The sequence below is a fragment of the Myxine glutinosa genome, chromosome 1 (assembly GCF_964187855.1).
Source record: "Myxine glutinosa chromosome 1, kmMyxGlut1.1, whole genome shotgun sequence".
In the NCBI taxonomy this organism is placed as follows: domain Eukaryota; kingdom Metazoa; phylum Chordata; class Myxini; order Myxiniformes; family Myxinidae; genus Myxine; species Myxine glutinosa.
Window position 1 is genome coordinate 283,985,249 of NC_136261.1, and position 14,037 is coordinate 283,999,285.

The 14,037-nt window shown below is 43.7% G+C and overlaps 1 protein-coding gene across 5 annotated transcripts in view; it reads left to right on the plus strand.

The window, feature by feature from the left end:
- Positions 1-14,037, plus strand: part of FUT8 (fucosyltransferase 8) — a 201,369-nt gene that overhangs the window by 50,955 nt on the left and 136,377 nt on the right. For 3 of the 5 annotated variants that reach the window (XR_010986755.2, XM_068133799.2, XM_068133841.2), the window contains exon 2: positions 11,681-11,781. The exons of the other annotated variants lie outside the window; for them this stretch is intronic. The gene's annotated coding sequence lies outside the window, so the exon portion shown is untranslated. The remainder of the gene's footprint in view (positions 1-11,680; positions 11,782-14,037) is intronic. 5 annotated transcript variants of the gene reach the window in all.

Consider the following 14,037-nt stretch of genomic DNA (forward strand, 5'->3'; position numbering starts at 1 on the left):
TTTTGAAAGATGGCCACCATAGCAATCACAGGCCAAAACTGGGATGGCATTATATCTAATTTTGTTTCTTATGGCCTACTGAATATGTGTACCAAGTTTGATGCTTTTATCAAAAAGTGCACGATTCGTCTCTATATTGCACCTATCTGCTGGACTATAAATGAGGATCCTCCAATCAGACTCAGACACGAACAAGGGAAAAATGAAAGTAAAAATAAATGTCGGATGTCGTGTAGCCACTTAGCTCCGGTCTCAACGATGGCTTGGTGGCGTCACAGGTCCTGCGTCCCTGCGTGGGAAAACACTAGTTGGCGTGAAGTCGCGTTCTTCGCCAGCCAGAGCTGGCGCAAAGCGAACAGGCCAGAGCTCCTCCCTTGGTCTCCGCCAGCGCAAAGCGAACAGGCCAGAGCTCCTCCCTTGGTCCTTCTCGTTCGGCTGCACCGAGCTCCGACCGTCCCGAACCGCTCTAGGTGTCTTTTCCCACAAGCGTACCAGAAAGAGCCAATAATGCTGTGACCGTCCGCCACGCAGCCAGTACCAGAGAGAGAGAGAAAATGTGCATCCGCTCGTTACGAATGCCGGAACAGAGAGAGGGAAAATTGCGAGAGAGAGAGAGAGAGAGAGAGAGAGAGAGAGAGATAGATAGATGAGAGGTGGGGGTTAGAGAGGGGGGGGGGGGTGAGAGAGGGGGGTGAGAGAGAGGGGTGAGAGAAAATGAAAATGGCGGGACACGTCCATTTTTGCTCCAGCGCTCAAATGTTCCATGATGACGTCACACTCTAACAAATCACAGGGCAATTACACACTGAGGATTACTCTTAAGCCCTACCTAATTAACACTACTTCGTCCCTCGTACAAAGACACACATATACGATCTTACATGGACATTTGGCCTAACGGGTTCCCCACTTAGTTACATGAAGGTTATTCTTCTTCGTGACATTCGAGGCACGCTAATCTATACTATTCTATCTGGACTAAGGTATTTCATTACCTACCCCCACACACATAACAATATTAACTACAAATTTCAAATTTTTTTAATTTGCAAACTTTATATCCCACTTGGTATTCCCTTTAAGGGACTTATCTTGGTGCAGCTCATTATGGCATTGGGGGGAGGGATAACAAGTTTGCTCTCAATGTTTAATGAAAAAATAAAGACAACAGTTAACCACTTAGCTTGCAAATTACTGGTGAAATGAAATGAAAATGATTTCAAAGCAGAATTCTGTGCAATGGGCTGGCAGGATGGCCTGGAGGAATGCAAACTCGCCTTTGACTGGGTTTGAATCATGGCCCAGCTATAAACTGTTATCCCGGCGTTTTACAGGAATTCATTATTGTGGTGCTGTCCATCGGATGGACGTTAAACTGGATGTCCAGTCTGCCAGCATTAGTTGGTGGATGTTAAATATCCCACCACGTCCTTCACCAAAAGTAGGTGAGCTATCGCTGGCACCCTGAACAAATTACAAATTCCTGCCCTAACTACTTCGTCAAGTGTCAGGCCTGGGCAGCCGGTTCATGAAAGACTTGTGCCAAAAACTCCCAACTGCCAACCGTTAAAGAAGAAGATCCTGTGCAGTGCCAATTATGATGAGAAATCTGTAGTTAAGTTGCAGGAATATGTAACGGAAAGTTTTTCTTGCTGCCTTTTTGTTTTTCAATGAATCCTTCTTTGGATGACTGCTTTTGGTTGATGCTGCTATGGATGACGTCACACTTGCCTCTTTGTCTTTTGGGAGAAATGCCATTGGCTGGTAAATTTATTGACAGGCCAATTAACAATTATCTCGACACCAGCATAATTTTTGCACTTTTGGAGTGTCGTGTGAGGTTACACAAACTTGAGCAGAAGTGAATGTGGGAATTGAAGAATAGCCATCAGAAAACCTGCCTTTCTGGTTGTGGTGCAGGTACAGACCTTCTCCCCACGTGCGGTGAATGAGTGAACATTGGTTAAATTGGCTGGGAAATTCTTGGTTTCGGAGACTTGTATCTGTGTGACCTTTTTTTGTTTCAATTCAACTGCTTTTTGCACCTTTCCAGCTTCCCTTGAGCTTCACATGTTCTGTCGTATTCTCTTTAGCTATCGAGGCATCGGTGATGCTCAGCAAGTATTCCTGTTTACTTGGTAACAAGCGAATGCAAGCTGGTTACTATCAATGAGCCTATTTCTCAATTGCCACTATGAATTATGAGTCGGATCATTTAGTTATTTGTGCAAGGTACCTTAAAACGAATTTTTCAGACATGCAAGCTTTGTTTTTATGTAATTCTGATATTGATCAGGCTCATTGCTAGGAGCATTGAGCAGCATTTTTGCCAATCGATAGTCTTGCCATGTAGACCTCGAACCTCTTTGAATTGAATCTGTGTGCACCTCTTTGAATCCCTTTCCTTCAATGTTGGCCTCCTACATTTATTGATTGTCTTGTTTTTCTTGCATTCCCTTTTTCTATACGTATAAGTAATGTGTCCTCTGTCCCATCAGTTTAAGATGTACAAGCTGCTGTATGTTTTATTTTATTTGATATGAGCATGTTACCTGTCATTGATTGATATGCTTTCATAAATATGCACAAAGGAAGCTTCAAAAAGCCAAGTGCGGTGCTTGGTGCAATGATGTCAAGTCTCTGGATTACACGTGAAGCTCACGCTTTTGTTTTGTTTTTTTTTTCTATATTTTTGAGATCTCATAGGTGGGGAATGGAATTCTCATGTCAAATTTCTTTGACTTGGACAACTTTCTCCCCTTGGGAGTAGCCTTGGTGTGGGGGTTAGTGGGAGAGGTGGGGCAAATGTATCTTGTGCCATTGCCAATAATCCCCACTGCCTACAGCAGGGGGCTGTAAACCACTTGCACTGTCGCTCGTGTACTGGAGGAAATTGTTGTCTCCCACCTCCTTCCCCCTTGAAGAGGCGGGGGGGGGGGGGGGGTGGGGAGGGGGTGAACCCACGACCTAACCCTGGGTACTACCAACCCATATGCAGAATTGGCTGGAGTTTGGGCCAGCCCTGTTTTTTTTTTTTCTATGATTTTAGATGTACATATTGTACATGCATACATCCATCCATACATCCATCCATACATAGTCACGTGAAAAAGTAAAGTTTTTGACTTTTTCAACATATTTCAACATACAGTTATTTGATCTTCATTTCAACAATATTCATAGATAAAGGTGATATAATATAACAAAGATCATGAAACATTTACATTTCGTTGTCCATTGTATAATTTAAATAAACATAAATGGAAATTTTGCATGTGGAAAAAGTAAGTACACCCTTGGCTCTAATAGGTGGTGTTGCCCCCTTTGGCAGAAACAACCTCAAGTCGGCGTTTCTTATAACTAGACTACGGATTTTTATGTTAAGAAAATAGGCCTTTTATGTTTTGAAAAGCGGAATCTTTTTTTTTTTATGTGAAAAAATCCCGAAATATTTTTTTCCCCCGTTTTATTCTTTTTTTTTAATTATTACCAAGTTTTTCAGAAATCAGTCAAAAAAAGAACAAAAAATGGTAAGCTTTTTCCTGCACAACATTAAGCACTCTGGGCTAGTAAACAGGTAAAAAATGACGTTCAGGTACCTTTATTGCAACCGCATTGTTTGATAAGTAGAGGACAAGAAGAAATTGACAAGACCCTTTTAGGAACAGTTAAAGTAGGTGTTTGAAATCATTATCTTGGTAATGTTCTCCTTGGTGAGGTGGTGTCGGCGGTCGGTGAGGACGTTTCTGTAGACGGAGAAGGACCTTTCCACGTCGACGCTGACGATGGGGCAGTACCTCAAGAGGGGGATGTCGGCAAGCTTGACTCCAGCCGGCACACCAACCTCAGATCCGTGCTGATCTCCATCCAGGATCAAAGCCACTGTCCTCAGCACACCAATGTCGGGATTGCGCTGCAGCACCGCCTTGAACTTGGTGAGCAGGATCTCCTTACGGCAGCCTCGGATCTTTTCGAGCTCCTCCTTGGCCTGATCAAGGAGCTGGAAAGCCTTGGCCAGCTCCATGCCGGCCTCCTCCAGCTGCTTAAGGATCTTCGGGATGAACGACATGTGGGCATTTAAAAAGACCAAACTGAGCTTGATGTCCGCCTTTCCGAACAGGTCCTTGGCACTCCGGATTGCCATCGCGTCGTCATCGTTCAGCTGGTCCACAATGTCCTTGACGGCCTCGAAGTGCTCGGCGTAAAACACCATGGCGTCGATCCACGTCCCCCACCGAGTCAGAATGGGCTCCGGGGGGAGAGAAAGATTGGGCTGCTGCTCCTTCCAAAGGACAGCACGTGACGGGGCTTTGACGAACACCTTCTTCGTCGTGGCAATCAGGTCGTTGACGTCCTTGAACATTTCCCGGACTGTCTCGCAGACACGGTGGAGCACGTGGGCAACGCAAGTCACATGCAGCAAGTCCGGGAAGAGTTCCTTCAGGGCATGGCCGGCCTTGATCATATAGGCCGCGGCGTTGCTGACGAGGACCTTGAGGCACTCCGGCTTGAAATCAGGCCAAAGATAGCGCAGCGTGTCATTGACTGCGCGCACGATCTCCCCGGAGTTGGGCTTCTCCAGAAACATGCACTGGACGAGGTGGGGACGAAAGTACCCCTCCTTGGACAAGCGTCCCACGATGATGTTGGCCACATATCGACCTGCCGAATCGGTCGTCTCGTCGACGGACAGCCAGATGGGCTGCTGTCCGAGGTCGGCACGGATCCCCGCCAAGGCCTCGTCGTAGCACTTGTCAAGGTAGTGCTTTCGAATCCAGCTTTCATCGGGGATCTGGAGAGTGATGTGCTTCTCCAGGAACGACCGGAGGGCAGGGTTTTCCAATTTCGACCATGGGATGCCAGTGGCCAGCATGGCCTGGCACAGCTCCTGAGCCACGACGTCGCACTTGTGCCTCTTTCCGCCACCAAAGTCCTCCATGGTAGCTTGCGTGACCGTCCTCTTTTTCTTCAAGGCCAAGTTGCTCTTGTGGCAGTCTCCTCGGACATGTTGGGCTAGCTCAGACTTCTGTTTCACCCGGAAAGTCTTTTCACAAGTTCGACAGAAAGCCGTGTCACTCGACACGTACTTGAAGGTGGCCCCATCACCGCCAGCGTTGAATTCCTTCAGCCACTTGTCACGAAGAGCAGCACTCATCTTGATAGGAGACTTGTTCACACTTTGTGTACACTCTCTCACTGTAGTACACTGCCTCACTGCTGTACATGCTGGGGACGCAACGCACGCAAGTGGACGCAACATTTTTTTTTGAGATCGATCGCAGTTAAAAATTTCGATCGCAGTTAAAAATTTCGAAAAATTCCCTAATTTTTTTTAGCGTTGCCAGACATTTTCGACCAAAAAGGGCATTTTATTTTATTTTTCCCGAAGAAGGGCGAAATTGTTTTTTTCTCCGAAAATAGCAAAATAATTTTTTTGCGCGCAAAAAAGCCGTTTTATGTGAAAAAATATTTTTTGTTTTTTCACATAAAAATCCGATGTGCACTTATAACTGTCTACCAGTCTCTGACATCGACTGGGAGAAATTTTTGCCCATTCCTCCATGCAGAATTCTTTCAGCTGTGCGATGTGTGAGGGGTTTCTTGCATGCACAGCTCTTTTCAAATCCCCCCACAACATCTCGATGGGATTTAGATCCGGGCTTTGACTTGGCCATTCCAGAACCCTCCATTTCTTTCTTTTCAGCCATTCCTTGGTGGATTTACTGGTATGTTTAGGGTCATTGTCATGTTGCAAGTTCCACCTTCGGTTGAGCTTCAACTTGCCGACAGATGGCCTCACATTATCCTCAAGCACCCTCTGGTACAATTAAGAATTCATAGTGGATTCTATGATGGTGAGCTGCCCAGGCCCTGATGCAGCAAAGCTGCCCCAAACCATAATATTTCCACCACCAGGCTTTACAGTTGGTATCAGGTTCTTGTGGTCAAATGCTGTCTTTAGGTTTCGTCAAACATGTCTTCTGGTACTGTGGCCAAATAGCTCTACCTTTGACTCATCTGTTCAGAGCACATTGTTCCACAAGTGCTGGTCTTTGCCTAGGTAGGTGTTCATTGGCAAACTTTAGTCTTGCCCTGATGTTCTTTCTGGACAGCAAAGGTTTCCTCCTGGCACACCTCCCATGTAGATCAAATTTGTGCAGCCTCTTTCTAATGGTAGACTCGTGCACTTTGACGTCAACAGTGGCAAGAGCTACCTGTAGGTCCAGTGATGACATTCTGGGGGTTCTTAGAGACTTCTTTCAGCATCTTGCGGACTGCTCTCGGGCTGAACTCGCTGGAGCGGCCTGGCCTGAACAAGTTGGCAGTTGTTTGGGATCTTCTCCACTTGTAGATGATCTTCCGGACTGTCGAATGATCGATTTCAAATTGTTTGGAGATCTTTTTAAATCCCTTCCCAGACTCGTAGGCATATATAACCTTCTTTCTGAAGGCCTCAGAGAGCTCTTTTGATCTAGGCATGGTGACGCCGCACACTTCAACAACAAAGAGCAAACCAAACTAAATGTCTGAGGTTTAAATAAGACAGGTTCCTCCAAGATCCTCTCTAACTAGTACACTTTGGCTTATGTTGGGAAACCAAAGTTTGTGGACCGTTTTGCTAGATTCTTGGCAACTAGGCTTAAATCACTCTAAATAGCATATAAAAAAAAAAAATTGCTGTTGCCAAATTTTCACGACATCTTCATGGCGGCCATCTTGGATTTCAAGATGGCCACCAGTTCGGACCTATTTTGCCTTATATCTCACTTATTAGTCAAGGTATCAGCACAAGAATAGTGTCCTTACCCACATTTTCGGGGTCAAGGAAGACAATGGTGATAATCAAATTTCAGCTGGATGGCCAACATCTTTATAATTTCAAGATGGCCGCCATTTTTAATCAAAGTATGAGCAAACATAGCCTAGTGTCTTAGTCTGAGACAATTGATGAAGACTAGTTGTGGTGGCTAGCAACCATCATAGACTTAAGCCTTTTCTGAAAGCAATGCTACAGTTTGTTAATCAGTTTGTTTCATCAAACAACTCCTATCAAAAATCCAAACGACGGGCTCTCTACTGATCAAACACAATGTCATTCCCAATAGGCTGGGCATCAGTGTTGCAGCATTTCTCCAAATCAGCATCACAGTTACACAATTCGGTACAGACTACATTCCTAGCTTTGCATGAACACCTGCATGAACACAATTTGCTAGGACTCTTTGCAGCTCGTCCACAGCCACAGCGAACAAGTTGGAGAATTGAGGCTGGAGCAATTGCAACCTGCGTCAGGACTGGTCTCAATTCGCCTCCAACAGTTTCCCATCCCAAGGTGTTTGGGTCGATCACAGTTGGATTTAGAGTTAGATCTTGTGCCCACGTGTGTGCTTGCAAATGAGCATGCTGGACATGCTCTTTCCAGGCACCAGCAGTTGGTGTTAGTTTCTCGACTCCCTGATCAGCCTTCAGCTGGCGGAATAGGTGCCATCGTAGTTCAGCAGCACTTCTTATTGTGACACCTTTCGGACAGAAGAGGCGACAGAAATACTCTTCACATCCTTCTAGGACAGCATCAGATGGTTTATCACCCTCTCCAAGCTGAGCAATTGCTGACACTACTGTTTGACTACTTTCAGTGAATGCCTTGAAGCAAGTTGTTTTACTCTTGCCCTGAATGTGGCCAATGGTGTCACAGCCGGCGAGAGCATGCCAATTAACAAGCGCTTTTGCCCTCTGAGCACCAAGCTGTTCATAAATTGGCCTTAGTAAGTTTTTCCGACGGTTTTTTCCAGTGCCCATGATAACTGCAGCATCACTTCCTAGGTCATCACTTCGACGTAGAGCAAGTAACAACACATCTGTGTCTGGGGAATAGATACTCACAATGAATCCTGTTTTCACAAGTTGCACTGCATGCAAAATCATGTGTGTCAGCTTCCTCCTGGCTACTGACCTCTTTAGCAATTTCACATTCAAAATTGCTCTGGACACTTCTCCTTGTCACCGTTACAATCTGCATGGAGGATCTACTGTTGATCAATCTATTTGCCAGGAAGAGTGTCAGTGAATCCTTTGTGACATTACTAGCAAGGAATGACTTGGTGTCCTTGATTTTGGTTTGCTCATCAACAATATAGTTTTTCACTGCCTTGGTCTTGCCTCTACGACGTTCCCTTGTTCCTTCCTTCAATGATGCATCAATTGTGTAATTGTCAAACACAACCCGAAGCTGCTCATAAGCACGTCCTCTGCATTCGGCTAGCTGTACATATGCTGTGCCTAGCTCCTTGCAGTTCTGAAATTTCTTGATACTCATTAATTCTTGCAATAGCGCCATTCCATCAACAATTAAGCATGTCCTGGGTCTTTCTTGCACATTCTCAGGGTGTTCTGCAAGTTCTTCAGCATGGTCACTTGAGTTTGTGTCATCACTGGATTTCACAAGACCCTCCAGGAGTGATATGATCTTGCTCTTGTCGGTGGTGGGGTGGACCATTCCATTTGGCTGGAGAAGAGTTCTATTGGTATTGGACAGTTCATGTGCCCCTACCACTTCCTCTAGATCCACTGCTTCCCTCGATGACCTTGCAATGACGAGTAGTCGAGCAAACAGGGATGTCGTCACTTTCAGTGCCACTACCTCACTACCAGTTTTCACCAACAGGTCTTTGCCAACCGAATTCCAAGATGGCAATTTCAATTTGGTCATTGTCGACCACAGGTTTTGGTTTCCCTTTATTCTCTTTTCTACAAATGCACTGTAAGCCTCCTGTCCGAATTTCTCTGCATTAAGAGTTCCTTCCTCCACAGCTTTAGGAATCACCTCAATTGCAGCATCTATTGCTGTCCTTCTTGCCTTTTTGCCATGAATGACAGAAGGTTTTTGGCCTTGACCATAGGTAATATCACAACAAATGTTCTCACGGATCTTCTGTAACAGCCTGCCCCTGGTGATGCTGTGATTCTGAATACCATAGTCCCACATCATGTTGCTGTAGACCTCATCAGCCTCAGGTGTTGAGACAAACTGTCCCATATGTCGGATGCAATCCTGTAATTCAGTGAAGAACTCAATTTCAGCTGATACAAATCTCTCTCTCTGTCCTAAGTCCCCATCACCACTTTGGTCACCTGCACAATTTTTGTGCTGTGGCATTTGCACGTAGCGACTCCAGTTGGAGGTCAAACAGCTCTTATGGTAGGTTATGTCCCTTGCAAGAAAATCTCCCTCAACGAGAAAGTCCGCAAGGTTGAGTTTCCAGACACTGTTGTCACTGTTTTCCACAATCTGTTTAACTGACCTACCAATATCTTTGCTTCTACACTCACAGCGTATCTCTTCTGTCCCGGTCTTTTTGTCCTGTTTCACAGTCTGACAGAAAAAGCACATATTCCGGCAGAATGATGGTACTGTCGACCGTGTCTGCCTTGCTGCTGGTGCTGAACAGGAGGCTTCCTCTGGAATAGGAGTTGTTGATGGTCTTCCTCGTTTCTTACCTCCGGTCAGAACACGAGTGTCCATTTGACTTGTGGCTTGTTCATATCGTCCTTTATCACGTTCAATATGCTGTATATGTGTCAGCATACCGTAACAGCTCCGATGCCATAATGCTTTTCTTGACATCAGATCACCAGCGGATAAGCCTTGCAGTCTTTGATTTATGGCCACATATGTCGGATTCCTGTATGTATCTCGTTTGGTGAGATTTCGCAAAAATGCTGTGGTGTGCTTAAAGGCTCAAGCACTTTCCTTTTTATGTATTTCTTCCCTTGGCATAGCAAACAAAGACTGAAGTCAATGGGCTTCTTTTTAGCAGCAGGTTCCTCTGGCGTGGTCATGATGCCGGCAGTCGTTCTTCCTCCACAGTTATCCAAGAATGCAACTTCTCAAGGTCGTCTGCTGCACATCTGAAAAGAATAAAGATTGTTAAAAAGTCATCCAACACAGTTTCAGGAATAATATTTGACTAAAACTAGATGTACGGTAGCTTGATTCTTTAGATAATATTTGGGTGTGGATCTGGCAGAAGAACTCCCCTGTCCCCCCACCTCCTATCCACCCCCTCCCAATCCAATCCTAACCATTATCTAAAAATGTAAGTACCTGTGAGTAAAAGTAAATAGATTCAATACCAGGACATTATATTTAAACCTGATATACATGAAAACCTTTTAAAGTATGGCTTTGACCTGGAGTTTGGGCAAAACTAGATTAAAAAATGGTGGCCATCTTGAAATTATAAAGATGTTGGCCATCCAGCTGAAATTTGATTATTACCATTGTCTTCCTTGACCCCGAAAATGTGGGTAAGGACACTATTCTTGTGCTGATACCTTGATTAATAAATGAGATATAAGGCAAAATAGGTCCGAAATGGTGGCCATCTTGAAATCCAAGATGGCCGCCATGAAGATGTCGTGAAAATTTGGCAACAGCAATTTTTTTATTTTATATGCTATTTAGAGTGATTTAAGCCTAGTTGCCAAGAATCTAGCAAAACGGTCCACAAATATACATAAGCCCATGTACTAAACGATGTTCTAATCATTTGCACCTGAGCTGGTGCACCTGATTCTAATTTTAGATATTTGAAGTAGTGATAAATGTGGGGGTGTACTTACTTTTTCCACATGCGAAATTTGCATTTTTGTTTATTTAAATTATACAACAATACAATAAAAACATTGCCTCAAACAGGGAACCATGATTGTCATGGTGCCCGCAAGGCTACCCTGCTCTAGCGGGGGAAATGGCCTTAAAACGATCATTCATTCATTCATTCATTCATTCATTTTGTAGTCCATACAATGGACTACAAAATGTAAATGATTCATGATATTTGTTATATTATATCACCTTTATCTATCAATATTGTTGAAATGAAGATCAAATAGCTGTCTGTTGAAATATGTTGAAAAAGTCAAAACTTTACATGGGGTGTACTTACTTTTTCACGTGACTGTACAATTGCCTTATTAATGTAGTGGTTTGTCAGGATTCAGACAAATCTGGAAAAAAAAAAAGCTTAATCAACTCCTCCGGATAGAAAGAAAACAGGTGACAATTTTTTTAAAACATAAAATGACCATAAAATTTTATGGTGATATAATTTGTGAGACTTTATCTGTGTGCATCATTAGCTGAAGGGAAATCATTTCAAATTGGAAGCCTGAATATAACAGATAAAGGGAGAGGTAGACACAAAAGAGGCAACAAAAAAGGACAACATATTGATGTGGAGTAACTGGCAAGTGGCAAGAAATATCTGTCACAATGTTTCAGCTTTGTGAACTGGCTAATTTGCATTGGAGAATCAAAACAGAAACTTCTATGCTTATTGCACAGTTTCTTCTTCGGATAGTAAATAGATAGCGTTTGGGCGGTACAAGCGGATGATGAATTTCAAAACAATATTTTACACGAATAGTACCAATAAGAAAGGGTGAAACGACCAATCACATCTAATATGTAAAGAAAGCAGAACCAGGCGTCAGTAAAGTACTTCTGGTTTGCTAGTTCATAGGTAAGTGTAACCTTTGTGCATTTGACAGAACTTGTGCCCACTCAGTTTCCAGAGAGAATGATTGCATAGCAGTGGAGTTGTTTGTCTTTCATACACCAAAGAATGTCATTCATATCAAACATGCTAACTACCTGGTCAATTTATTTATATTCCAGAAGCTGCTACCCAGACATCAACTACACTGAGATAGCAAGTAGTGTAATCTGGTGTCAAGGAACCTCCAAACACACCAGACCACTTTCTACCTGCAGTCCAGGTAGGAATTTTTGTAACTTGTTTGGGTTGATGGCCGTGACCGTTCGCCTACTCTTCGGGAGGAACACTATGGGATCTTTAACGTCCACCAATTAATGCTAGCAGATGGGACGACCGCTAAACGTCCATCCAAGGGACTGTGCATGCTGATGCGTTGCCTTGCCTGTGAAGTACCAGGGTGACAGTTTAAAGCTGGGTGGAAATGTGAACCAAAGCTTCATTTCTCAGAGGTATGTGCATATCTCAAGGCTATCCTCTCAGATATCCCTTTTAAATTTGTGGTCTGGCTTATTACCAGAGTTCTTTAGAAGGTCGTATTATATATTGCAATGTAAAACTAGTCTATTGCTAGAACAGCACTCGGTAGAGCACATACCTCCGCCAAGCTGAACAGTTTATGTTTCGTATACAACTGATAGGCCGGATCTGGATTCGGACCTGAACCAAAATCGAATCGGCTTGTTCTTGCCACACCCAATCTGTCCACCAAGTTTTGTCCGAATCCGTACATAAATTTTTGATATATCGTGTTATACTGTACATCGTTTTTAGCCCTATCACCCAATGGTGAAGAATCACTTGAAATATATTTAGTATCTGGAATAGGATGTTCAGCAAATCGAATCATTTATTCCTTGTCACACACCCAACCTGTCCACCAAATTTCATCTGAAATGTAAATCCATACACAACTTTGAGATATTCTGTTCACAGCCAGACGGACAGACGGACAGGGGTAAAAACATAACCTAAAATAAAAACATAAAATAATAAAGACTACAGTCTATCTGTTTCAGTGGAAAAAAATTAGTACAAGTTTTCTCAACTAAATATTGAGAGAACTGTGCTCACCAACGTGAGAAAAAGGTGAAGTGGCTTCTTGATTTTAAGAAGGACTCATTTATCAAACGAGCCTTGCCCAACAACCAGTTGTCAAGGCTTGTTTTGTCGGCCAATATTTCTCATAAATAAAGTTCTGGATTTGGTAGAGCTATCTGGTTCTGATAATAAAAGAACAAATGTTTCAGGAATTTTAAAATCTGATTCTAAGCGCCTTGATTTACAATGCATTAAGTGAGGTCACTTTTCGTGATTTGTTTGCAGATTTCCCAGGATTCTTACCAGTGCACGTTCATTTTTCTGCTGTACATCAAGCAATTGTGTTATTAGTCCCCTACCGGTGTACACCGGAGGGGACTATAGGTTTGCACTCCGTCCCTCCGTCTGTCCGTCCGTCAGTCTGTCAGTCTGTCTGTTCGTCACGCAAAGAACAGTTTTCCGGACTTTTTTTTCTAGACTCTGAATGCTAATGATTTCAAACTTGGTACATGGTTTCCTCATGATAAGATACAGATCAAGTTCGAACTTCACGACGTTTCGATCATTTTTGACAAAGTTATGGCACTTTGAACTTTGGTAATTCCCCCAACAGTTTTCCGGACGACAGACTGCCGGTAGGGGACATGTATTGCAGCGCAATACTCATAATGTTTGTTAGTCCTCTACCGGTGCACACCGGAGGGGACTATAGGTTTGCACGCCGTCCCTCCGTCTGTCAGTCCATCAGTTCGTCAGTCCGTCATGCAAAGAACAGCTTTCCGTACTTTTCTTCTAAACTCTTAATGCTAATGATTTCAAACTTGGTACATGGTTTCCTCATGATAAGTTACAGATCAAGTTCGAACTTCACGACGTTTCCATCATTTTTGACAAAGTTATGGCACTTTGTTTATTTATTCTAGAGTTCTCCTCAAGCCGCACCGCGCGCCCTCAGCCTCGTCTCGCGAACGTCCAAAGCGTGACACAGCACGCGCTTTCCGGAGGGGCGGAGCCAAGCCGAGCAACATATGTATACACATCGATCATTGATCGTGAACCGGAAAATAGAATAAATTTCTGATATTTAGCGACTCGAAAGGTTCTTTATCAACAACTTATTTTCTCGTGCTTCTGCTGACATGTCTGTGAGGTGTATAAATCGAAGTCACGAGTGCGAATCACAGGTGAGCCCGTCCTGAGGTAATTATCGATTGGGATCGATTCAGAACCTGTGGGTAAATAACCCTTAGTAATTTCCCCAACAGTTTTCCGGACGACAGACTGCCGGCAGGGGACATGTATTGCAGCGCAATACTCAGAATGCTTGTTCATCTGGGAACATAACGTCTCGATTCACAAAAGTGTAACCAGGTTGAGGGCTGTATTTTGCCAGCATTTTTATTGCGACACTCAACACTGGCACCACTTTCATAAATAT